Source organism: Sinohyriopsis cumingii, chromosome 11, assembly GCF_028554795.1.
Source record: "Sinohyriopsis cumingii isolate HCF-2022 chromosome 11, ASM2855479v2, whole genome shotgun sequence".
NCBI lineage: Eukaryota > Metazoa > Mollusca > Bivalvia > Unionida > Unionidae > Sinohyriopsis > Sinohyriopsis cumingii.
Genome location: NC_142971.1, coordinates 82,324,622 through 82,351,448, shown reverse-complemented (window position 1 = coordinate 82,351,448; position 26,827 = coordinate 82,324,622). Strand labels below are relative to the sequence as shown.

The 26,827-nt window shown below is 38.3% G+C and overlaps 1 long non-coding RNA gene across 1 annotated transcript in view; it reads left to right on the top strand.

Moving 5' to 3' along the window:
- The window catches only part of LOC149788853 (uncharacterized), a 91,521-nt gene that overhangs the window by 17,939 nt on the left and 46,755 nt on the right, over positions 1-26,827 (top strand). The window lies entirely within an intron of this gene.

Below are 26,827 nucleotides of genomic sequence, written 5' to 3'. Positions count from 1 at the left end.
TCTTCCAAACAAACGTCAGCATACATGGCGTACATGTCACAGGAAACCATACAGAGTTGTGTGACTCTACATCACCAAGACATTTATAAGGCAGATAAAAGTATAACTAAACCGTGTAGTTCATATGACACGGTTAAGTACTTCTGCATTGATATATGTTGCGCATGCGCGCAAATGAATTCGTTACCCGTTATATTAATCGTTCAATGCATGCAGCGTATAATTAAATTCAATAGATCGGTTCAGTTACAACAAATAGCTAACTCAAAAATGGCTATAGTATTTCTAATAGCATGTCGTTGTATAACCCAGGCATTGATTCGCTGTAGAATTTAGAATAAATTCTAAAACATCTATTATATTAAACAATTATATCATATAAAACGAATAGTAATAAAGAATACAAACCTAAATTTCAATACCTCTACATATGGAGATTAGCTCCCGTAAAGAAGTAAGCTTCCTGACAAAACTCGTCGTAGTGTCATTTGTTTATAGAGAATTTGCTCTATATGTATACTAGCTGTGACAGATATGCGTAGCTAGGTAGTTAGGTGTTCACTATAGGCAATTTTGCACATGCAGCACGGGTTGCGTCGCGTTCAGTATTTCGAAATAACTAGAGCCGAAAAAATATACCACCCTCGGGTGACGCTGTACGCGGCAACGAAACCCGAGTACATTTTGATTACATATACATATTTATATAAATCACACAAAATTCCCTGACACCGTGGATTATGGGAGCCAGGGCTCAGTTCATAATGTACGATCTATTACAAATTAAATGAAACATCAACTGGATGTGACATGTAAGGGAAGCGATTGGTAAAGGCGACGCCATAATGCAATATGTCTTATGTGAAGAGAAGCAAAATACATTTGTAATATAAATTACTGGTATTTTGAAATAGTTCTAGCTTTGACAAGCCTGATAAAGATGCATAACCTGTTGAATATCACATTGTTGTCATCAAGAGATAGGTCAACTGACAATTAATTTATGGTTATTGGATCTTACTGAGTATTCGAATTAGTCTTACCTAAAACTAAATGCATACAGACATTTTTCAATCCGAGAAACATAAATATAATACTTATTCATATATATTTAGGTTGCACAAAGACATAACACACATGTCTATATTTCAATTTAATCTCAATTTCATCCGGAAGAGGTGGGACTAATACTGGTAATCCTTCGTTATTCATACACTTGGCAGAAAAAAGGTGTCTCCAATTGATGGAAATAAATATATATGCGCATCTGAAACTAGCTCATTATTTAACAAAATATGGATCGTACTTGATCGGGAATCTATGTTTGATAGGCTGTAGATTATACAACAGTGCTGCATGAGGAATTAAGACATATCCGATTAATTATACAAGTTTCGTCCTATGACACCAATTTGAAATAAATATCTTGACTTAATGACCTAATTTTAAAACTCAACAATGCAGAAAAAATCATATATAGACGATACATAAAACATTTCATTTTCCATAAATTTCAACCATGGTTGGGGTAGGTTATATCTTTTGCAAAACAGATATGGCTAAAATTTGAAATCATTCAAAAAGGTTTATAAATGTAATATGTCAAAGAATGTCCTATTCTAATTTCTTCTACAAAAAAAGAAACCAAACAAACACAGTTTGTGGTCAATAACATTTCGGAAATTCCGTACGACTATGTAAAGCATTTCCCTTGTATAACAGCTAGAAGAGATTTTTCGGTTGTTTTCTATCCATGTTCTAACTTACGAAGTGGATTAATATGATATCTATACAACCGACTTTAAAGTTATATATAACATCAGTGTGATTAATTGTTTGACGACAGAGTGAGAGAGAGAGAGAGATCTTACTCTACTCACTTTAATGCAACTGCTTTTCCACGATATAATCGCTGGTAGTAAAACACCTGTAAAACTGCACCACCCACGTGCATTCTCAAATACACCAGAACGCTATACCGACAATTAGCGTATTGTTACAATGGAACAAAACTAAAAGAGGATTAACATTAAAAAGGTAAGCAAAAACCTGCCGATCGTTACTATAAAATCAAGCGACACGGAAGTCTTGAAAGGTAGATGAAGCACCTTTTGTCCTCTTTGCGCTCATAGGTTAGGCCTTTGGTTACAAAAGGTGCAAAGTTCATTGGCCACCAAATCATGGCAGTTGTTTCCTTCCGAATTTTCCGCTTTCGTTCAATGTAAATTATACCGATCTCGATTAGTCGAGGTACATGCACATAGTTGTAACACAGCTTTGTGCACTAGAATTAAACTACGTAAATATCTGTTTACAATAGTCATAAATACCTGTCATAAATATAGTTGTTGTTCAGCGTCTTCATTAATTTTGTACTAAATATCAATGGGTCAGGAAATCGCTTAGCATATTTCAGTTTCTTTAGGAAACTTCTGGCAAAATTCAGCCACCAACACCCATAGGGACCATATAACGCAAAAAATCTATGCATGTTGTAAAGTTTTGAGATTTTCTGAGATTTATAGCTCAGTTCCTAGTTGAGGAAAAGTGATTTTACCTAATTTAGTTCCTACCTTTTCTAATATGTTCATGTGTTTATTGTCAACAAAGTTATACAGTGGCAACATGCGTAATTCCCCTTGTCCGTAATCGTGCCGGGTGGGGAGGGGCGTCCGTAATATATTTTCACATTGTCTGTAAACAGCCCCCATAAACTACTTGCGTATTTTGTATAGTTTGGATATTTGAATACTACTATTACTTGATAATATACTGTACAAAAATGACTCAATCTCATTGCAAAACTAATATTCAAATTCCCATGTAATATTCATGTATACATTGCCACCTCTTGCGATTTTACCAAATGATAAATTGATTTTCTCTAATTGACTTTTAGCTTTAAAGAAATGAAATGTGTCGTAAATCTGAAAGGTTGATGTAACCTGGAACATATTTTCAGGGCAAAGAGAAGTAAAAGATCTTAAGCATAAAGGTAATTGTGTTCAAGTCAGTCAGGGCCAGATTCATTCCTAGCATTGTTCAATTCTCAGACGTAATGGAAACAAAAGTGTGTTTTGGTGATTCGATTTGGTATACCAATACAAATATAAATATGTGTTTAGTTTAAAATAATTCTTTGTTATTTGTCCCCAAATAATTTCACCGCTTTTAAATCTGAATCTATTTCATTTTGTGATGATGCTTTAATAAATGAAATCTCTTTTTTATGAATGTATATTCACGTTTTAATTTGTTATTAACATTAAGGTTTTTTAAATTAAAGTTGACAAAAAATATGTACATGTATGCATCTTGTATTAGGCTTTAGAGACGTGTATTTTCTTCATGAAGCTTATTTTACTTGCATGGGACCCATTTTTTGGTATTGTGTAGGGTGTAAATATCTTGATGCAGTATCAATGAGATGTTCTTAGTTGGGTTAGAGTAATGATCCGTGTGGACAGGCGCATTGATTTCTGCGACTTAATTTAAAACTCTTCACACCAAGCGATTAGCTAAAATTGATCGAACTACGACACATTAACTGACCTCTTGCATGACAGTACCTTAATGTTACATGAACATAGTGACGCAACAAATACGACACTGCCTGACAATATAAGAGTCGACGTCACATTAGCATATATGTGCATTATATGTTATAGGGGATCTAAGTTAGAAGGTAAACAGTGACTGCAAGGGGAATTTAGAAATATCTTAATTGTTTGACAGTTTGAGTGGTTGGAGTGAAGTCCGTTTTTATAACAGGTAGTTATAATTTCGAGGTTACTCTTCACAATATCAGAATATGTTTTATATACATGTAGTTTTGATGTTACGTTCACTCATCAACAACATCAGAATATGTTCCGAATACATGACATTATGCTGTCGAGATAACTGTGCATTCGACATCATGTACATTAGCACGTTTTGTTTCTAAATAACTTTGAAATCCATTGCACTACGTCATCTTTGGGTACATTTAAGATCTTTTACAAACCTGAGTTGTTCTAGTAGCATTGTGTTTGTTTTTCATGTAATAGGAATTGATAGCATAGCCTCAACACGGCTCGGAAACTATCGAAACAAGTTTTTTCTCAAAAGCTTGGCGTACGGTTCGAAATGGCAACCCGTGTAAGGTTCGAAAGGAACATTAATATAAGGTTCGATAAGAGCACTCCAGAAAACGTCATTTTACTTTGTGGTATGATATCATTATGTCACCCCTTGAGAGAGATGAGGGAAATACATCATCCCTTCTTGTAACTAAACCGTTCGAATATATATATATATATATATATATATATATATATATATATATATATATATATATATATATATATATATATATATATATATATATATATATATATATATATATATATCGATAGAACAGGCCATGATGTGATTGATGATGACTTGGTTTAAATTGATATCCGTTGTACGGTACTTGTACACCAAATTACTGAATTAGCTTGTTTTTGTCGTATTTGCATTAGCCAAATATGTAAAGCTCACCAACCAGGACACAAACTATTGATAAGAGCAATGTATTTTATATTGCATAGTCTAGAAATATATCCATTCCAATGGAATGCTGTATATTTTGTTTAGACTTTCATGTTTCTTTCTAGTGCATATCTGCTGCAATCTTCAATTGGTACCTACCCACCAGAAAATCATAAATCAAATAAGTATAATAGTTTTGTTTAAGTGCTACCTTGAAGAGAACCTAGTAAGAAATAATTGACTCATTATGTTTAGTGATGCATCTAAACGTGGGCGAATTCTTCTTTTTATTTGAAATGATCGTGTTTAATTAAACTTTGCAAAAGCATATATGAATTTTAAAAAGGCCATATTTCCAGTCATGTTTTATTGTTATCATTTGATGGCGCGCAAGTTTACATTCTACATTCAAGATCAAAGAAAACTGGTTTCATTGCTTTTGTTATGTTTTGCAGCATTATGCAAGAAACCTGCCTACGGCCAATTAACTTTATGTTAGTATTTTTTCTACAATATATGACTTTACTCTGATCAATTTACCATGCATTTTGATTGTGTGCCTTCAGATCAGCACAGCAGAACTGTAGAATATGACCCATTCAAATTAATATAATTATAGCACCTGCATAGATTAATCTCCCCAGTAATAAAGTAACACTCTCAGGTTTCAAATTTTTAAAATCACTCTTTAAAACTTGGTTTTAGACGTTGTAGTAATTAGGTGTATATTGGCCAGCCATTAGGCTTGTCCATTGAAACATTGCGTTTAATATGCAGTGAAAGTAAAACGATTTATCTTCATGGATTGTTAAAGTATATAAATAAAAATGCAAAGGGGCATGCGACGAAGTAAACGTTTATAACCAAAAAAAGTGAAAATGTATAATTACTTATATATGCATGCTTACATAGTGTAGTATTTCATTTTATATTTTACAGTAATATTAAAAATAAATAAAGAAACAATAACAAGTTTTCCACTTACTAATGTATATCCCATAACGGCAATTACAGCGAAGTACAATATATTTAAAATATCATCACTAGAACAAACATTCTGAATTTTGTTTAATTACTTAAACATCTCTACAAGTTGACTAAGTCCGAATGTGTCACATTCATTTTAGAATCAACCTGGTAAACATGTAGTTTTAATGCTGAAGTCTCTTCTTCAAAAACACCGCGTGTGTTTGGAATACAGGTAGTAATGTTCCGGTAACTCGTTCATATTCTTTGAGTTTGTTTAGAATATATGTAGTTACAACGTTCATGTTACTACTCCACAACATATGAATATGTTTTCAATGTACAACATTATGCTGTAGAGATAATAGGAACATTTGCATTCATATACGTTCTGTAAGTGTTGTTTCAAAATAACCTTGAAATGTTTTATACTGTGTCATCTTTGGAGACAATTTTTAGACATTAAATTGATTGTTCTAATGCCAGTTGTTTCTTTTTGAAGTAATAAATGTTGTGCACTAGAATTAAACTACGTAAATATCTGTTTACAATAGTCATAAATACCTGTCATAAATATAGTTGTTGTTCAGCGTCTTCATTAATTTTGTACTAAATATCAATGGGTCAGGAAATCGCTTAGCATATTTCAGTTTCTTTAGGAAACTTCTGGCAAAATTCAGCCACCAACACCCATAGGGACCATATAACGCAAAAAATCTATGCATGTTGTAAAGTTTTGAGATTTTCTGAGATTTATAGCTCAGTTCCTAGTTGAGGAAAAGTGATTTTACCTAATTTAGTTCCTACCTTTTCTAATATGTTCATGTGTTTATTGTCAACAAAGTTATACAGTGGCAACATGCGTAATTCCCCTTGTCCGTAATCGTGCCGGGTGGGGAGGGGCGTCCGTAATATATTTTCACATTGTCTGTAAACAACCCCCATAAACTACTTGCGTATTTTGTATAGTTTGGATATTTGAATACTACTATTACTTGATAATATACTGTACAAAAATGACTCAATCTCATTGCAAAACTAATATTCAAATTCCCATGTAATATTCATGTATACATTGCCACCTCTTGCGATTTTACCAAATGATAAATTGATTTTCTCTAATTGACTTTTAGCTTTAAAGAAATGAAATGTGTCGTAAATCTGAAAGGTTGATGTAACCTGGAACATATTTTCAGGGCAAAGAGAAGTAAAAGATCTTAAGCATAAAGGTAATTGTGTTCAAGTCAGTCAGGGCCAGATTCATTCCTAGCATTGTTCAATTCTCAGACGTAATGGAAACAAAAGTGTGTTTTGGTGATTCGATTTGGTATACCAATACAAATATAAATATATGTTTAGTTTAAAATAATTCTTTGTTATTTGTCCCCAAATAATTTCACCGCTTTTAAATCTGAATCTATTTCATTTTGTGATGATGCTTTAATAAATGAAATCTCTTTTTTATGAATGTATATTCACGTTTTAATTTGTTATTAACATTAAGGTTTTTTAAATTAAAGTTGACAAAAAATATGTACATGTATGCATCTTGTATTAGGCTTTAGAGACGTGTATTTTCTTCATGAAGCTTATTTTACTTGCATGGGACCCATTTTTTGGTATTGTATAGGGTGTAAATATCTTGATGCAGTATCAATGAGATGTTCTTAATTGGGTTAGAGTAATGATCCGTGTGGACAGGCGCATTGATTTCTGCGACTTAATTTAAAACTCTTCACACCAAGCGATTAGCTAAAATTGATCGAACTACGACACATTAACTGACCTCTTGCATGACAGCACCTTAATGTTACATGAACATAGTGACGCAACAAATACGACACTGCCTGACAATATAAGAGTCGACGTCACATTAGCATATATGTGCATTATATGTTATAGGGGATCTAAGTTAGAAGGTAAACAGTGACTGCAAGGGGAATTTAGAAATATCTTAATTGTTTGACAGTTTGAGTGGTTGGAGTGAAGTCCGTTTTTATAACAGGTAGTTATAATTTTGAGGTTACTCTTCACAATATCAGAATATGTTTTATATACATGTAGTTTTGATGTTACGTTCACTCATCAACAACATCAGAATATGTTCCGAATACATGACATTATGCTGTCGAGATAACTGTGCATTCGACATCATGTACATTAGCACGTTTTGTTTCTAAATAACTTTGAAATCCATTGCACTACGTCATCTTTGGGTACATTTAAGATCTTTTACAAACCTGAGTTGTTCTAGTAGCATTGTGTTTGTTTTTCATGTAATAGGAATTGATAGCATAGCCTCAACACGGCTCGGAAACTATCGAAACAAGTTTTTTCTCAAAAGCTTGGCGTACGGTTCGAAATGGCAACCCGTGTAAGGTTCGAAAGGAACATTAATATAAGGTTCGATAAGAGCACTCCAGAAAACGTCATTTTACTTTGTGGTATGATATCATTATGTCACCCCTTGAGAGAGATGAGGGAAATACATCATCCCTTCTTGTAACTAAACCGTTCGAATATATATATATATATATATATATATATATATATATATATATATATATATATATATATATATATATATATATATATATATCGATAGAACAGGCCATGATGTGATTGATGATGACTTGGTTTAAATTGATATCCGTTGTACGGTACTTGTACACCAAATTACTGAATTAGCTTGTTTTTGTCGTATTTGCATTAGCCAAATATGTAAAGCTCACCAACCAGGACACAAACTATTGATAAGAGCAATGTATTTTATATTGCATAGTCTAGAAATATATCCATTCCAATGGAATGCTGTATATTTTGTTTAGACTTTCATGTTTCTTTCTAGTGCATATCTGCTGCAATCTTCAATTGGTACCTACCCACCAGAAAATCATAAATCAAATAAGTATAATAGTTTTGTTTAAGTGCTACCTTGAAGAGAACCTAGTAAGAAATAATTGACTCATTATGTTTAGTGATGCATCTAAACGTGGGCGAATTCTTCCTTTTATTTGAAATGATCGTGTTTAATTAAACTTTGCAAAAGCATATATGAATTTTAAAAATGCCATATTTCCAGTCATGTTTTATTGTTATCATTTGATGGCGCGCAAGTTTACATTCTACATTCAAGATCAAAGAAAACTGGTTTCATTGCTTTTGTTATGTTTTGCAGCATTATGCAAGAAACCTGCCTACGGCCAATTAACTTTATGTTAGTATTTTTTCTACAATATATGACTTTACTCTGATCAATTTACCATGCATTTTGATTGTGTGCCTTCAGATCAGCACAGCAGAACTGTAGAATATGACCCATTCAAATTAATATAATTATAGCACCTGCATAGATTAATCTCCCCAGTAATAAAGTAACACTCTCAGGTTTCAAATTTTTAAAATCACTCTTTAAAACTTGGTTTTAGACGTTGTAGTAATTAGGTGTATATTGGCCAGCCATTAGGCTTGTCCATTGAAACATTGCGTTTAATATGCAGTGAAAGTAAAACGATTTATCTTCATGGATTGTTAAAGTATATAAATAAAAATGCAAAGGGGCATGCGACGAAGTAAACGTTTATAACCAAAAAAAGTGAAAATGTATAATTACTTATATATGCATGCTTACATAGTGTAGTATTTCATTTTATATTTTACAGTAATATTAAAAATAAATAAAGAAACAATAACAAGTTTTCCACTTACTAATGTATATCCCATAACGGCAATTACAGCGAAGTACAATATATTTAAAATATCATCACTAGAACAAACATTCTGAATTTTGTTTAATTACTTAAACATCTCTACAAGTTGACTAAGTCCGAATGTGTCACATTCATTTTAGAATCAACCTGGTAAACATGTAGTTTTAATGCTGAAGTCTCTTCTTCAAAAACACCGCGTGTGTTTGGAATACAGGTAGTAATGTTCCGGTAACTCGTTCATATTCTTTGAGTTTGTTTAGAATATATGTAGTTACAACGTTCATGTTACTACTCCACAACATATGAATATGTTTTTAATGTACGACATTATGCTGTAGAGATAATAGGAACATTTGCATTCATATACGTTCTGTAAGTGTTGTTTCAAAATAACCTTGAAATGTTTTATACTTTGTCATCTTTGGAGACAATTTTTAGACATTAAATTGATTGTTCTAATGCCAATTGTTTCTTTTTGAAGTAATAAATGTTGTGCACTAGAATTAAACTACGTAAATATCTGTTTACAATAGTCATAAATACCTGTCATAAATATAGTTGTTGTTCAGCGTCTTCATTAATTTTGTACTAAATATCAATGGGTCAGGAAATCGCTTAGCATATTTCAGTTTCTTTAGGAAACTTCTGGCAAAATTCAGCCACCAACACCCATAGGGACCATATAACGCAAAAAATCTATGCATGTTGTAAAGTTTTGAGATTTTCTGAGATTTATAGCTCAGTTCCTAGTTGAGGAAAAGTGATTTTACCTAATTTAGTTCCTACCTTTTCTAATATGTTCATGTGTTTATTGTCAACAAAGTTATACAGTGGCAACATGCGTAATTCCCCTTGTCCGTAATCGTGCCGGGTGGGGAGGGGCGTCCGTAATATATTTTCACATTGTCTGTAAACAGCCCCCATAAACTACTTGCGTATTTTGTATAGTTTGGATATTTGAATACTACTATTACTTGATAATATACTGTACAAAAATGACTCAATCTCATTGCAAAACTAATATTCAAATTCCCATGTAATATTCATGTATACATTGCCACCTCTTGCGATTTTACCAAATGATAAATTGATTTTCTCTAATTGACTTTTAGCTTTAAAGAAATGAAATGTGTCGTAAATTTGAAAGGTTGATGTAACCTGGAACATATTTTCAGGGCAAAGAGAAGTAAAAGATCTTAAGCATAAAGGTAATTGTGTTCAAGTCAGTCAGGGCCAGATTCATTCCTAGCATTGTTCAATTCTCAGACGTAATGGAAACAAAAGTGTGTTTTGGTGATTCGATTTGGTATACCAATACAAATATAAATATATGTTTAGTTTAAAATAATTCTTTGTTATTTGTCCCCAAATAATTTCACCGCTTTTAAATCTGAATCTATTTCATTTTGTGATGATGCTTTAATAAATGAAATCTCTTTTTTATGAATGTATATTCACGTTTTAATTTGTTATTAACATTAAGGTTTTTTAAATTAAAGTTGACAAAAAATATGTACATGTATGCATCTTGTATTAGGCTTTAGAGACGTGTATTTTCTTCATGAAGCTTATTTTACTTGCATGGGACCCATTTTTTGGTATTGTATAGGGTGTAAATATCTTGATGCAGTATCAATGAGATGTTCTTAGTTGGGTTAGAGTAATGATCCGTGTGGACAGGCGCATTGATTTCTGCGACTTAATTTAAAACTCTTCACACCAAGCGATTAGCTAAAATTGATCGAACTACGACACATTAACTGACCTCTTGCATGACAGCACCTTAATGTTACATGAACATAGTGACGCAACAAATACGACACTGCCTGACAATATAAGAGTCGACGTCACATTAGCATATATGTGCATTATATGTTATAGGGGATCTAAGTTAGAAGGTAAACAGTGACTGCAAGGGGAATTTAGAAATATCTTAATTGTTTGACAGTTTGAGTGGTTGGAGTGAAGTCCGTTTTTATAACAGGTAGTTATAATTTCGAGGTTACTCTTCACAATATCAGAATATGTTTTATATACATGTAGTTTTGATGTTACGTTCACTCATCAACAACATCAGAATATGTTCCGAATACATGACATTATGCTGTCGAGATAACTGTGCATTCGACATCATGTACATTAGCACGTTTTGTTTCTAAATAACTTTGAAATCCATTGCACTACGTCATCTTTGGGTACATTTAAGATCTTTTACAAACCTGAGTTGTTCTAGTAGCATTGTGTTTGTTTTTCATGTAATAGGAATTGATAGCATAGCCTCAACACGGCTCGGAAACTATCGAAACAAGTTTTTTCTCAAAAGCTTGGCGTACGGTTCGAAATGGCAACCCGTGTAAGGTTCGAAAGGAACATTAATATAAGGTTCGATAAGAGCACTCCAGAAAACGTCATTTTTCTTTGTGGTATGATATCATTATGTCACCCCATGAGAGAGATGAGGGAAATACATCATCCCTTCTTGTAACTAAACCGTTCGAATATATATATATATATATATATATATATATATATATATATATATATATATATATATATATATATATATATATATATATATCGATAGAACAGGCCATGATGTGATTGATGATGACTTGGTTTAAAATGATATCCGTTGTACGGTACTTGTACACCAAATTACTGAATTAGCTTGTTTTTGTCGTATTTGCATTAGCCAAATATGTAAAGCTCACCAACCAGGACACAAACTATTGAAAAGAGCAATGTATTTTATATTGCATAGTCTAGAAATATATCCATTCCAATGGAATGCTGTATATTTTGTTTAGACTTTCATGTTTCTTTCTAGTGCATATATGCTGCAATCTTCAATTGGTACCTACCCACCAGAAAATCATAAATCAAATAAGTATAATAGTTTTGTTTAAGTGCTACCTTGAAGAGAACCTAGTAAGAAATAATTGACTCATTATGTTTAGTGATGCATCTAAACGTGGGCGAATTCTTCCTTTTATTTGAAATGATCGTGTTTAATTAAACTTTGCAAAAGCATATATGAATTTTAAAAATGCCATATTTCCAGTCATGTTTTATTGTTATCATTTGATGGCGCGCAAGTTTACATTCTACATTCAAGATCAAAGAAAACTGGTTTCATTGCTTTTGTTATGTTTTGCAGCATTATGCAAGAAACCTGCCTACGGCCAATTAACTTTATGTTAGTATTTTTTCTACAATATATGACTTTACTCTGATCAATTTACCATGCATTTTGATTGTGTGCCTTCAGATCAGCACAGCAGAACTGTAGAATATGACCCATTCAAATTAATATAATTATAGCACCTGCATAGATTAATCTCCCCAGTAATAAAGTAACACTCTCAGGTTTCAAATTTTTAAAATCACTCTTTAAAACTTGGTTTTAGACGTTGTAGTAATTAGGTGTATATTGGCCAGCCATTAGGCTTGTCCATTGAAACATTGCGTTTAATATGCAGTGAAAGTAAAACGATTTATCTTCATGGATTGTTAAAGTATATAAATAAAAATGCAAAGGGGCATGCGACGAAGTAAACGTTTATAACCAAAAAAAGTGAAAATGTATAATTACTTATATATGCATGCTTACATAGTGTAGTATTTCATTTTATATTTTACAGTAATATTAAAAATAAATAAAGAAACAATAACAAGTTTTCCACTTACTAATGTATATCCCATAACGGCAATTACAGCGAAGTACAATATATTTAAAATATCATCACTAGAACAAACATTCTGAATTTTGTTTAATTACTTAAACATCTCTACAAGTTGACTAAGTCCGAATGTGTCACATTCATTTTAGAATCAACCTGGTAAACATGTAGTTTTAATGCTGAAGTCTCTTCTTCAAAAACACCGCGTGTGTTTGGAATACAGGTAGTAATGTTCCGGTAACTCGTTCATATTCTTTGAGTTTGTTTAGAATATATGTAGTTACAACGTTCATGTTACTACTCCACAACATATGAATATGTTTTCAATGTACGACATTATGCTGTAGAGATAATAGGAACATTTGCATTCATATACGTTCTGTAAGTGTTGTTTCAAAATAACCTTGAAATGTTTTATACTGTGTCATCTTTGGAGACAATTTTTAGACATTAAATTGATTGTTCTAATGCCAGTTGTTTCTTTTTGAAGTAATATCAATTGCCAATAAATAACATAGAAAGCCTTATGTGGTAATATTAGATAAATTGCATAGATTTTGCTGCACGCATATGAAGCCATTCGGTACTAATACATATTGCAATAATGAAATTTGTTATACAAAGCCAAAAGGTCCAAAACCATGGCGTAATAATGAAACGGCATATAAAGACAAATTGACCGTATGATAATGAAACGGAGTAAAAGGACACACTGACCATCGTGTGATACTCAGACTGGATACATAAGCCATCAAAATATAAAAGTATTCTCTATCTGCATTTACTTCTTGAAAGCATACGTGAATTTGATAAAATATTTTATTTCTGCCAACAAGCTTTACATTCACGCATGTCTCGTACCATTGCTTGTCATACTGGATGTCAACAAAACATACATTATATAGTCGTACCATCGCTTGTCATATTGGATGACAACATATCCATCATTATGGTGTCGTACCATACTGGATGGAGAAACATCACACATTATTGTACCGTGACATCGTTGAACCTGTTGGATGAAAATATATCCATCGATATAGTTTTGGGGTCAGTCGGATGAGCCGCGCCTTTCTCTCTCTAGCTAGAAATTCAATATACCGTTTGTAAGAGACAAAAGTAGTGACAGTACATTCAAATTTTTCGATAGAGGTCAAATCTATTAATGTGGTTAGATGGCAGAATGCATTGACACAGCATTAAAAAAACAACTAAAGCACAGTTCTTTTATAAACCAAGAGGTTTATATAGTTACCAAAATAATTTGGTAAGAATATGTATATTTGTTTTAGTACATATTCATTTAAAATACTACGGGAACGTAGAAACGACTTTTTGTTCTTTAGAATCTGCTATATTTTATTTCGGTGGTGCAGCTGTTGATGGGTTATAGTGGGGAATGTTGTGCGAGTTGGGATTGTGATGGATAATCAGAGTATATTAGTTTGTAACCCGAACCTACTTCCGCGGGTAAATGGCACTATCGCCTTGCTTGCACACACCAGTCCAGATTCCATCACGATTCCATATGATTATTATCAGAGAATTATAAATATCCTCCAGGCAGAACGGAAAGAGTTGTCGTTGGAATCTATAGGAGAATGCTTGATAATAGAGGACATAATTAATATTTGTATGTTCGTCCATCAAGTCGATGAGGGCCGCTTTATCCAGTGTTTTAGAGGAAACTAATAGCCTGTAGTTGCGTATGTTGACAATTAGGCCGATGCGCGCCTTGAATGTTCTTTGGCATTGTATACTTAGGATAGTAGCCATGATGATCGTGACATTACAAGCTCGGAATACCGTGTCCTGCCTCTGTTGTTGTACCAGGTATATCCTGTCGGCCTCGCAGGCTGCAGAACCTTCAGTGATGGAAGCTCGCTACACGACCCTGTCCTGGGCAGTCTGTTTCCACCTGTCATAGCTAATGACCAAATTCTTAAATGACGTCTTCATGTTGTCCTTCTGTCCTTTTCCCCGGCCTATTTCGTTGCGCTTACCTTGTCCGTGATGACACTAAAATAAATTTTTGGAAAGCCAGTGATCTGGCATGCAAGCTACATGACCTGCCGAACGTAACTGCGATTTAATTAAGATGGTGTAGATACTGGGAAGGCTTGCTTTGACAAGGAGCTCAGTATCCGGAATATTGTCATGCCACTTGATGTTTAAGAGTCTTTTGAGGAGTGGATGTGGTTCAACTTCTGTGCATGGTGCTGGTAGGCTGTCTAAATGTTGCGGGCGTACAATTGCACGGGGAGTATTATCGCTCTGTAAACCCTCAACTTGTAGTCTAATGCCTCTTCTGGTCACGTCTTTGCAATCCTAGCTTTAACTTCGCCATTGATTACTACGTTCTGGAAGAGACAGTTGCCAAGATATGTGAGCCTGTTCACTGCGCTTACTTTGTAGTCGTTGACTGTGAGCTTTGGGTCAGCATGTGGTTTTCTTGAGGGTGGCGGATACATTAGCTTTCTTTGTTTTGATCTTAAGGCCGAAATTTGTGCAAGCATTGGGGGAGCAGTCATCAACAAATCGAAAGTCGCTGGTGATGTCTGTTGTGACCTTTGTTGATGCTTAGAGCCTAATGAGTTTTGACAGTTTGCCATCAATGCGGTATCTGCAGACTATTCCCAAGTCACCATAGCTGATTGCATTAGTAAACATGGCTGAGAATATGAGACTGAAAAGTGTTGACGCGAGTATGCAGCCCTGTGCTATTTTGTTTGAGAAGGGATATGGATTTGATGTCTTGCCATTGTTCCGAAATCTAGCTTCCTACAAGTAGTAAGGTGGGATACATTAGCGACAATGGGAATTAGCATTACAGAGACCCCTGGGTCAGATTAGCGACAATGGAAATTTAACATGGCGAAAAATCGTGGGTCAGATTAGCGACAAGGGAAATTAACATGGGGAATAAATCGTGGGTCACTCTAGCGACAAGGGGAATTTAACATGGAACTGTAGTGTGGGTCTGTCTAGCGACAAGGGGAAATTAACATGGGGAATAGAGTTTGGGCTTTTGGGATTTTTTTTTTTTTTTTAATTTTTTTTTTAAAAAAGGGGTAGGCAATTGAAAGGCTATCTCTTTTCGAGAAATATGGCTGGCCCTGAAAAGGGCCTTTGGGTTTATGTTAATATTAATATTAACATAGATGGCATCTGTCACATCTTCTTCTTCTTCTTCTTAAACTCCTTCTAACTGCCGGTCCATACACAAGTACCCTCTTGAGACATCCTTGTCTTTCTATGTAAACTCTCCTCATCCATTGACTAGTATCTGTCCTATCAACAACAGTCCACTTGGACCTGACATACATGAGCATGTCCGTCCTAAACATCATGGAAGACACAAGGGTGGATGACTCAACTGTGGTCCACATCTTGAAGCGACGAGAATAGGTGAATCAATGCAGTGAACTGCGCTTATTTATTGGTACAGGAAGGATTGAAACGGATTGAATTCATTCACCAATCCGGACACGCGATTACAAAATTCAGTCAGCTCGCATCCAATCCGAAGAGAGCAGTCTGTGAAGTCACGTGGTCTATATAGATTCGCTAGCGCTTGTGTGCAGTCAATCTATGCGACAGTGATTCAACATGACGGAAACTCAGAAAACGATCCATTGGGGTGCACCAGCAGGGGAGACTGCCCAAGGGAACCCGGACTTACTTTCAGAAGAGGTACATTGGGATTTTGTGGATTTTCTTACCTCGCAAGAATTTGTTCCGGAACCTTCGTTGCCTTCTTCATTACCGCAAGTGGAGAATTTTAGACAGAGACGGAAAGAAGAATTGGAGAAATTTATGAAACGACAAAAGGAAGCGGAACAAGCTTTTCTCCTACAGCAACAGCAGCAGCAACAAGAAGAGGCAAGAAAAAAACAACAACAAGAAGAAGTAGCAGCAAATAAACAAGAGGGTGAAAATCAAACGGCTACGGTACTGTTGGACATTTTAGCGGAGTTAAGAAGTCTGAAACAAATGTATCAGACTTCTTTATCACGACCGAAGAGAATACGACCTTCCCGAGCTAAACACGCCAACCCTGTGACTAAGCCTATCGTACCACCCTTAGTGATTTCAACCCAATCATCAGAAGTAGGCCTTGGCCGTGGCAAAGGCTTAAGGCAGTTAAAGTTGATTGGTTAAACTCACCCCTACACCAAAATAAAAAGGCCCTTTTCAGGGCCACCCACATTTCTCGAAAAGAAATACAATTTCAATTGCCAATAACTCAAAAAGAAAAACAAATAAACAACCCGTTTGACCCTTATAGTATGTGTCTGTGTATGAGTGCGTGAGTGTAGCTTCTTATTTTAAAATCAAAACTCAAAGACACTTACCTTATATCATTCATGTATTCTTTTATCCATTTTTTACAATCCAATTCACAATTCACCACAGAACACTTTAATTAAAAGTTCATTGACTTCTTCTTTCTCCTTGTTTAGTCTCTGTTTTTTGAATTTCTTCACCGTTTTTTCCTCATTTTCTTTCCTTCTTCTTTTCTGTTCCTGTTTCTTTGCTTCTTTTAAATAGAATTGTCTTCTTTCTTCCTCTTCTTCCTCTGAAGAATCCCTCTCTTCTTTCGAAGAATCCCTCTCTTCTTCCGAAGAATCCCTCTCTTCTTCTGAAGAATCCTTCTTTTCTTCTGACTCCTCTTGTTTCTTTTTTGGGCAATCTGGAGACCAATGTCCTTTTTCTTTACAATAATAACAGGTATCTTGACTTTTGTCTTTTTTAGCCCCTGTTTGTTTTCTTTTTTGACGGTCTGGACACTCTGAAGACCAATGCCCTTTCTTCTCACAAATATAGCAAGTATCTTGACTTTTCTCTCGAAAGGAAGGAGAGTAGTCCGTCGGCTGGTCTGAAGAGAATTTTCTAATGACCCCTCACAAAGCTCTGACGAAACGTTCCATCTGGGTAGTCTCTTCCATCGTTGTGCTCGGCTTGAGAGTGAAATGAATAGTGAAAGGACAAGACACACACCCTTTTTATATAGGCTGGTTTGCCATGACTATAAATTAGTCTATGGTGTTTAAACTTGAGTCATTTGACGTTTTGCACTCAAGATGAAACGATCCTATTCATTTGAGAAGAAAGAAGAAGAAGAAGAAAGTAAGAGGCAGAAACGTGATCTATCGCCTCGTACCAGGGCTGAAATCTTGGCACAAATTCATGCATAGTCAACCCTGAAAAGTACTATTCCATTCGAGAGACGGAAAAGCGCTCCTCTAGAAAATTTAGAACCACGGCTTACACCTACACGGTGAAGTTTAAAGATTTCAAGGCCGACGTACCCTTGGAGAAAGCAGAAGGGTTTATCACCGACATGTGGGATTCTTTGCTCACCGCACTCAAGCGACAATGTCAACCCAAAGAAGACGATCGCTTGACACTATCCATAGATCACGACGGTCTGAAATCCCCTGTTTGGATCGAGTTTAGCAGACACGCAGAACTGACTCCTTCCAAAGTCATGGACAAGATACAATAGGTGCAACAATCTAATGACCAGTTTGACATCACCGATGGTAAAGCCACACTGAAAATGGCCCACGTCTCTCCTCCTCAAGGAACTGGATGCAAAAAGATGTTATTGGTGGACGACCTTCGCAACACCAAAAAGAGTCTCGTCCGAATTAACAACCCTCAAGACCAGATGTGTTTAGCCCGTGCCATCGTGGTGGGACGAACCTATGCCAACAAGAACGACACGGTAGAATGGAAAAGAACCTGGAAAACTATTCAACGATGCGATCGAGCCAAACAACGAAACGAAGCAGAACTCCTGTTACAACAAGCCGGACTGTCCAAAGACACACCCTGTGGTATTCATGAGATGCAAAAATTGCAAGATGCCCTAGCTCCACGCTACACCTTGAAAGTGCACCCTCAAGAAATGCGTGGAACTCTGTTGTTTCAAGGCCAAGATTTTAAGGACGGAAAATACATTCACCTTTATCATCACGATGACCATTTCGAAAACATTACCAGTATCACTGGATTCCTGGGATACGGTTATTATTGTGAGAAATGTGACTATGGTTATAATAATCGAGAGCAACACAAGCATTGTGGAATGAAATGCCCAGGATGTTTGGCCTCTCCACCCTGTCTGAGCGAAGGACCAGTGCCTTGTTCGACTTGTTTGCGCACGTTTGTCAGTCCTACCTGTTACCAACAACATTTGAAAACACAAGGTTCACAGAAGAAATGTGCTTGTCAACTCCTGCGATTGTGCCCTACCTGTGGACAAGGCATACTTACCAATAATGCCAAGGCACACGTATGTCGAGGAAAGAAAAAATGTCACATGTGTCACCACATCGTGGACTTGGAACACCAATGCTACGTGCAAAAATACCAACCCCCACCAGAGAAAGAGGACGGTCACAAGAAGAAAGGCAATTTCATCTTTTTCGATTTCGAATGCATGCAAGAGACCGGCATTCACATTCCTAATTTCTGCGTGGCTCATCGAGCGTGCGAGAAGTGCATTCAAGAACCTATCTTCAGACATTGCCCTCACTGCAGCAAGATTCCTGGAGGACGTGAAAAAATCTTTCGGGGACCGAACACGTTAGCCGATTTTGCTCAATGGGTCTTAGACCCCATCGACAAGACGTGGAGCCAAGAGGACATCGAACATTACGGAGATTGTCATCGTCATGCCACGGTGATGGCTCACAATTTCTCCGGATACGATGGACAGTTTCTTTTGAGATACTATACGGAACAAGGCACCGAACGTCCTAAAGTGACTTTGAACGGAGCCAAAATCATTTTCATGCAAATGGGACAAGTGCAGTTTAAAGATTCGATGAGTTACTTGGCCATGCCTTTGAGCCGAATGCCTAAAACGTTTGGAATGACAGAAATGGCTAAAGGGTACTTTCCACACTTTTTCAATACGGAAGCCAATCAACATGCCGTTCTAACCCATTTGCCCGAGGCTCACTATTACGACCCCGACAACATGCGTACCGAACAACGAGAAGCTTTCTACGCTTGGTACCAGGCTCATGCCTCTGACCCCTTCGACTTTCACGAAGAAATGCTAAAGTATTGTCGTTCCGACGTGGACATTTTACGACGTTGCTGTGGAAAATTTCGAGAACTGTTCATGGAACACGGAGGGGTCGATCCTTTGAAAGAAACTTGCACCATTGCCAAAGCGTGTTCCTTAGTGTACCGCCAACGATTCATGCCTGAAAACACCGTGGCTGTCATCAGTCCTCAAACGAACCACTTTGTCAAACGTCAATACTCGGTCAAAGCCCTACGCTGGTTACATTACTTGTGCGACAAGGAAGACAAATGGATTCAGCATGCCCGCAACGGAGGAGGCGAAAAGACCATCGGAACGTATTCGGTCGATGGCTGGGACTTAGAAAACCCTAAGATCGTGTACGAGTTTAACGGTTGCTTATTTCATGGATGTCCCGTCTGTTACCCTGACCGTGACACTAAAAATCAGTTTTTGCAACGAACCATGGAAGACTTGTACAGGACACTTGTCAGCGACGCCCTAAGTTAGAACAGCAAGGATACCAAGTGGTGGAAATGTGGGAACACGAGTACGATCACCGTTTGAAAACCGATCTCGAGTTTAAACGCCACGTGGAAAGTTACCAGTTCATGGACCCGTTGAACCCGAGGGATAGTTTGTACGGAGGAAGGACCAATGCCACCTGTTTGCTGTACCAAGCCGACGAAGAGAAAGGAGAAGAAATCAAATACTTGGACGTGTGTTCGCTGTATCCCTACGTGTGCAAATATTGTCGCTTTCCCGTAGGGCACCCGCAATTGCTGACGGAACACATCGACCTGAAAAACATTCGACAATACGAAGGCTTGATCAAGTGTAAAGTTTTGCCTCCCACGAACCTATACCATCCCGTCTTACCTCACCATTGTCAAGGCAAACTGATGTTTCCCTTGTGCCGTACTTGTGCCGAAACGTGCAACCAGGACCAACCTTGCCATCACAGCCAGGAAGAACGTGTCTTGACGGGAACCTGGGTCAGCGTGGAATTGTTCAAAGCTCTGGACATGGGATACCAACTGTTAGAAGTGTACGAAATTTGCCACTTTCCCAAGACACAACAGTACCACAAGGGTGACCCTACTCAGAAAGGCATTTTCGCCGATTACGTGGATGCCTTTTTGAAACTGAAACAAGAAGCCAGCGGCTATCCTTCCTGGTGTCACACTCCCGAAGACCAAATACAATTCAAAGAGAAATACTACGAACAAGAAGGCATCTCTTTAGACCACATCGAAAAAAACGAAGGCAGGCGATCGTTTGCCAAAGTGATGTTAAATTGCTTGTGGGGTAAAATGGCACAACGACCGTGTTTACCCAAGACGGAATATTTGACAGAACCTTCCCGCTACTTCCAGATGATTCACGACAAAACCAAATACATGAAACACGTGGACGTCGTTCGAGAGGATTTGATCTTGGTCAATTACGAAGAAGATCTGGACTTTGTACAAGACGACCCTTTTGGAAATGTCATCATTGCGGCTTACGTGACAGCTCATGCTCGCTTAAAATTGTACGAAGCTTTAGAACTGTTAGAAGAACGCGTCCTGTACTTTGACACGGACAGTTGCATTTACATCCATCACCCGATTCAACAGCACCCTGACATCGAAGGAGACCGTTTAGGAGCCTGGACAGACGAGCATCCCGACGACAAGATTCTAAGTTTCGTCAGTGGTGGTCCCAAAAATTACGGCTACGAATACCGGGACAAACAAGGAGAAGTGCACACGACGTGCAAAGTGAAAGGACTGACTCTGAATCATCGTACCAGTCGAGTGGTCAACTTTGGGGTATTGAAAGAAGCCTTGCAATCGGGAGAGGATGGAAACTTTAAAGTGACCACCTATCAACCGAACAAGATTGTACGTTTACCTACTCACCACATCGTCAGTCGACCCTTGGAAAAAGTCTATCAAATTGTATATCAGAAGCGAGTGCGACTTCCCAATCACTTTACGTTGCCGTACGGTCACGTCCGTATTGGTCTGTATATAAAAAGGAACCCTACGCAAGATCGATAGTTCATTGTTCATTGAAGTAACTTACCATGCCGTTGACGAAGAAGAAACCAGATTGGTTTGGCTTGGACCCAAGAGGTGGCCCAGTATGCACGAGAGTTATTCAAGGAAAAAAGTTACTTTTCAACCCGTGTTAGTGACGGTGCCAGAAGAACCCGTCACCCAGGACGGTACTGTCGTGGACAGGCCTGAAAGACCCTTTCGGGAGGACACTTGTGTAACCTTACCCCCTACTATAGAACTGGTTAGAACTTTACCCAAAACATGTGGTTGTTGTACAGACACTTGTGTTTATTCCACGTTCATGGTTACCATGTGCCTTTTATTCTTGTACTTAAGCCTTTGGCTTTTATGTATTTTTGTCTTTCGTATTCATGTTTGAAAAAAAACATTCAATAAACGTGTTCTGAAAAAAAGTATATAAACTCTTGTCTTGTTTGTTTTCGTGTCACAAGTGACATTTCTCACACTATGGCTACCTCTGCTGTCTCTGCTCCCTCTTCCTCTACTGTCAAAGTCATCGACGAACACTTAGATCGTGCCAGTTGGGAGGCTTTGTATCTTCGCCATCCCTTTAACATGCTCATTGCTGAACCTAGCGGTTCAGGCAAAACCGAATTCGTCAAACGTTTGATCGAACATAAACATCATTTCATCGATCGACCCCGTCCACGAATCGTGTGGTGTTACAAAGAGTGGCAATCGGCGTACAGCCTCTTGCGAGAAAGTCAAGGCGATTCCATCGTGTTTGTGGAAGGCATTCCTAAAGAAGACGAAGGCATCGTCTCTGACTCCCGTCAAACCCATTTGGTCATTTTTGACGACATGTTAGGAGAAGACGAAGAAGAAATTAAACTGGTTCACGCCCAAAGGGCATCACCGTAATGCCAGTGTCGTTTACATCACCCAAAATTTGTTTCAACAAAGTAAAGCCCATCGCACCATCAGTCTCAATGCGCATTACGTGGTCTTGTTTAAAAGCCCTCGAGATAAATCGCAAGTGCAAGTCTTAGCCAAACAGTTAGGAACGCCTTGGCTGACTCAGGCGTACGACGATGCCACTCAAACGCCACACGCCTATTTACTCGTCGATTTGAAACCTACGACTCCCGAGGATTTGCGATTTCGTACCCACTTGTTTCACCACTGGTGCCAAGACGGAGGGCCTGTCCTGTACACGTCTCCGTCCTCGACTTCATTTCACTCCACATAAAAAAAATTTATGAAAACCTCATACCCTTTTTCGTCTGTCTCACTCTCAGTGCGAACATGACGTCCCTTCAGTCGCATCTTCCCGTCAAATTGATTCGTGCCTTGTATGGCATCAGTCGAGAAAAAGATCCACAAACACGAGCTGGTGTCTTAGAAGCTAGTTTCAAAGAAGTCCTACGATGGTTCACGGTGACGGCACGTCAATTACTCCAAAGAATCATTCAGATTCCTCATCAAACCAAACGCTTTTTTGATCGAAACAAAGTCGCTTTGGTCCAACTGGCCGATCCCCGCATCGACACTCAAACCAAAGAACAAATCATTTTGAAACCTGGAGGGAGCGGTACTCTAGGAGGGGTCATCATTCGCTCACTCTTAAGATGGGATCCTAATGCCCCCAAAGTTATACCCAAGACAAAAGTCCAACGAAGCCCCAAGAAGAAAAAGACCAGGTCCCCAAGGAGAACTTCTCCAGTGGCGGGACCCTCCTCTGACCAGACACCACCGCCCCGGAAAAAGAAAAGAAGCCCCCAGAAAAAGTAACAGAGAAAAAGTCCCCAGAAAAAGAAAAGTCCACATAAAACTAGTCGCAAGAGAGGCACTTCGGCCAGGACGCAACCTTACACTCGCAAACCACGACCTGCCACGGCGGTGACTGCGTCTCCGGCAGCCTCACGTTTGTCCACTTCTCCGTTAATGACACCCAGAACTGAAGAGTACTTGGAGACGTTGATCACACCAAGAACTTCTTCCGTTGATGACCCCCAAAAGAACTTCCCCAGTGGCAGGACCTTCCAATTTAGTGGCAGTGGCTGCTGCTCACAAAGTACCTTCTCCCAAAATCAAAGTTCAAGAAAGATCGGGCATGTTACAAAGTTTACTGGATTTGTCCAAGCAAGAACTGGCTCGATTTAGTCCGTTACGTACCCCTGCACGACGTGTCATACCTGTCCTCAAACTAATACGACGTCAAGACAATCAGTGGCGACGCGTTCCAGTATAAAAAAGGCCTGTGAAAAAGTCGGGTATCAGTGTTTTTTGGTGCTCCTGAAGACTCAAAGATGTCACCCTCCAGAAAACCCCAAGGAAAGAAAAGGAAAGGACTGCCACCACGTTTTGCCAAACATGGGGACATGTTATCTGTCCTGTCCAAAGCTTCTCCACCCCTGCGAGAAAAACTCATTCAAACGGCCTCCAAAGAGGTCATCGATACCGTGTGCGAATGTTGTTTGAACGTTTTGAAAGGCACGACCCCTTTGTCCAAACACCAGAAACAATGCTTAGGCAAACATCGTCACGTTCTTCGCCAAATGGTTCAAAAGAAAATTCCCATTCGTCAAAAAAAGAAGATGTTAGTGCATCGTGGAGGTATTTTACCTCTCTTGTTAGGCCCCATACTGAAAGGAGTCTTGGGAATCATGTTGGGAGGACTGGTGGGAGCAAGATAAAAAGGCCTCTGAAGTTCCAAGATCTCAGAATCGACCCCTGACAACCCCATGGAAGGACGAAAACTAGCTTTAGTGCCTTACAAACGATGGATGGAATACCATCGGTGGCAAGAACAACACACCCCGCATTTACCTCCCAATCCCAATTTGAGCGAGATGTCCCAGTTACAACACGAATTGCAGTCCTTGATGGATCGCCAAGATTTGTCCGAAACAGAAAAATCGCAAAAGTACGGTCAACTCTTGCAACGACTGCAACTCTTTCACCAGAAAGCTTTAGACGAAACAGCTCTACCCACTCTGAAAGATTTTAAGACCTTGATGAAAAGTCCAGCACCATCACCAGTACCAGTACCAGTACCACCAGTACCAGTGACCAAGACAGAAAAAGGAAAAGAAGAAGAAGAAGAAGGGTTTCAAACTCCACCCGAAAAAGTACGCAAGTTAACAACACCACCTACCTCCAGAATTGGATGGATTAAAAAGATGATGGCCACCCCTTCTTCATCACAAGAGAAAAAGAAAGTGAAGACAGAAGTAAAGACAGAAGTGAAACAAGAACCGATATCCCCCGCTCAGACATCCTCCTCCTCTTCAACACCAATTGCAGGTCGCACACGCAAAGCATTGCAATCCAAGAAAATACCCCAAGAGAAAAAGAGTAGCATCCTCCAAGAGTGGGTGCCTTATTAACACACCAACCAACACAAAAAAATGGAAAAAGTCTTAGCCAGCATTTACTACGATCCCTCCCATCCTGCAGGTTACGCAGGAGTTCAAAAATTGTATCGTGCTGCCAAAACGCGACTGAAAAGTCTCCGTTTACCTCAAGTGCAACGATGGTTACAAGAACAAGCTATATACACTTTACACAAACCAATTCGACCCAAGTTTGCCAGAAGTCGCACCCGAGTGGAAGGCATCGATCATCAATGGCAAGCCGATTTAGCCGATGTCTCTCATTTGGCCAGCTACAATCGTGGCTACAAATATTTGTTTTGTGTCATCGACGTCTTTTCCAAATTTGCTTGGGTCGTGCCCGTGACTTCCAAATCGAGCAGCGAGTTAGTGCGAGCCCTGCAACGGGTGTTGAAACAAAGCGGTCGTCACCCTCTTCGATGGCAAACGGACAAAGGTACCGAATTTCTGAACCAAGCTTTCCAAAAAGAATTAAAGGAACGTGACATTCATTTTTTTACTACCGAGAATCCCGAAACCAAAGCCAGCATCGTGGAACGTTTTCAACGCACTTTGAAAAAACTCATGTGGAAATATTTTACGCATCACCACACTCTGAAGTACATCGACATCTTACCGCACCTGGTGCAAGCGTACAACCAATCTTACCATCGAAGCATCGGACATGCCGCGCAAGACGTGACTCCCGACAACGAAGTGCTGGTGTTTGAGCGTCTGTTTGGTACGTCCCCGACGAGGGCTGTCCCCAAGAAAAGTGGAGAGTTGGCCGTAGGAGATTGGGTGCGCATTGGCAAAACCAAACGCACTTTTGACAAAGGTTACTTACCTAACTGGATGACCGAACTGTTTCGCGTCACTGGACGAGTGCATGGCCGTCATCCTGCCGTCTATAAATTGGAAGACATGAACGGAGAAGTGCTCAAAGGAACGTTTTATTTCCCCGAGTTACAACGTGTCACCAAAAAAGAAGACGACGTGTACGACATCGAAAGCATTCTCGAACGCAGAACCCGTAAAGTGGGCAAACGACGTGTCAAAGAAGTCAAAGTACGTTGGAAAGGATATCCGCCCAGTTTTGATTCTTGAATCGACGCTTCGCAAGTCATCGACTATAAAAAGAAGTGACCATCATGCCTTTTCACACAGACGCAGCTACGTCGACCACTCCTCCTTCACCCAGTTCTTCTGTGCAAGATTTACAAAAACAACCCTTGTGGGTGTGGTGTGGAGAACGTGTGCCTAAAACGCAAATCGTCTTTTTCTGCCAAATCTTCGTGGTGTATTGTGTCATCGGGGCAGCCATCGCCAATTTGAGTTTGCAACAAGGAGACAAACAATTGTGGACCATTTTATTGAGCAGTTGCATCGGTTACCTACTTCCTAATCCCTCCCTGAAATTCACCTCGAACGGGAACCACGGGAACCTTGTGTCCAGTGCCAGTGTCAGTCACCACTCCAACCACAACCAGAACCCCATTTTGGGCGGAGACACGCCTCTGACGTCCACTAACCC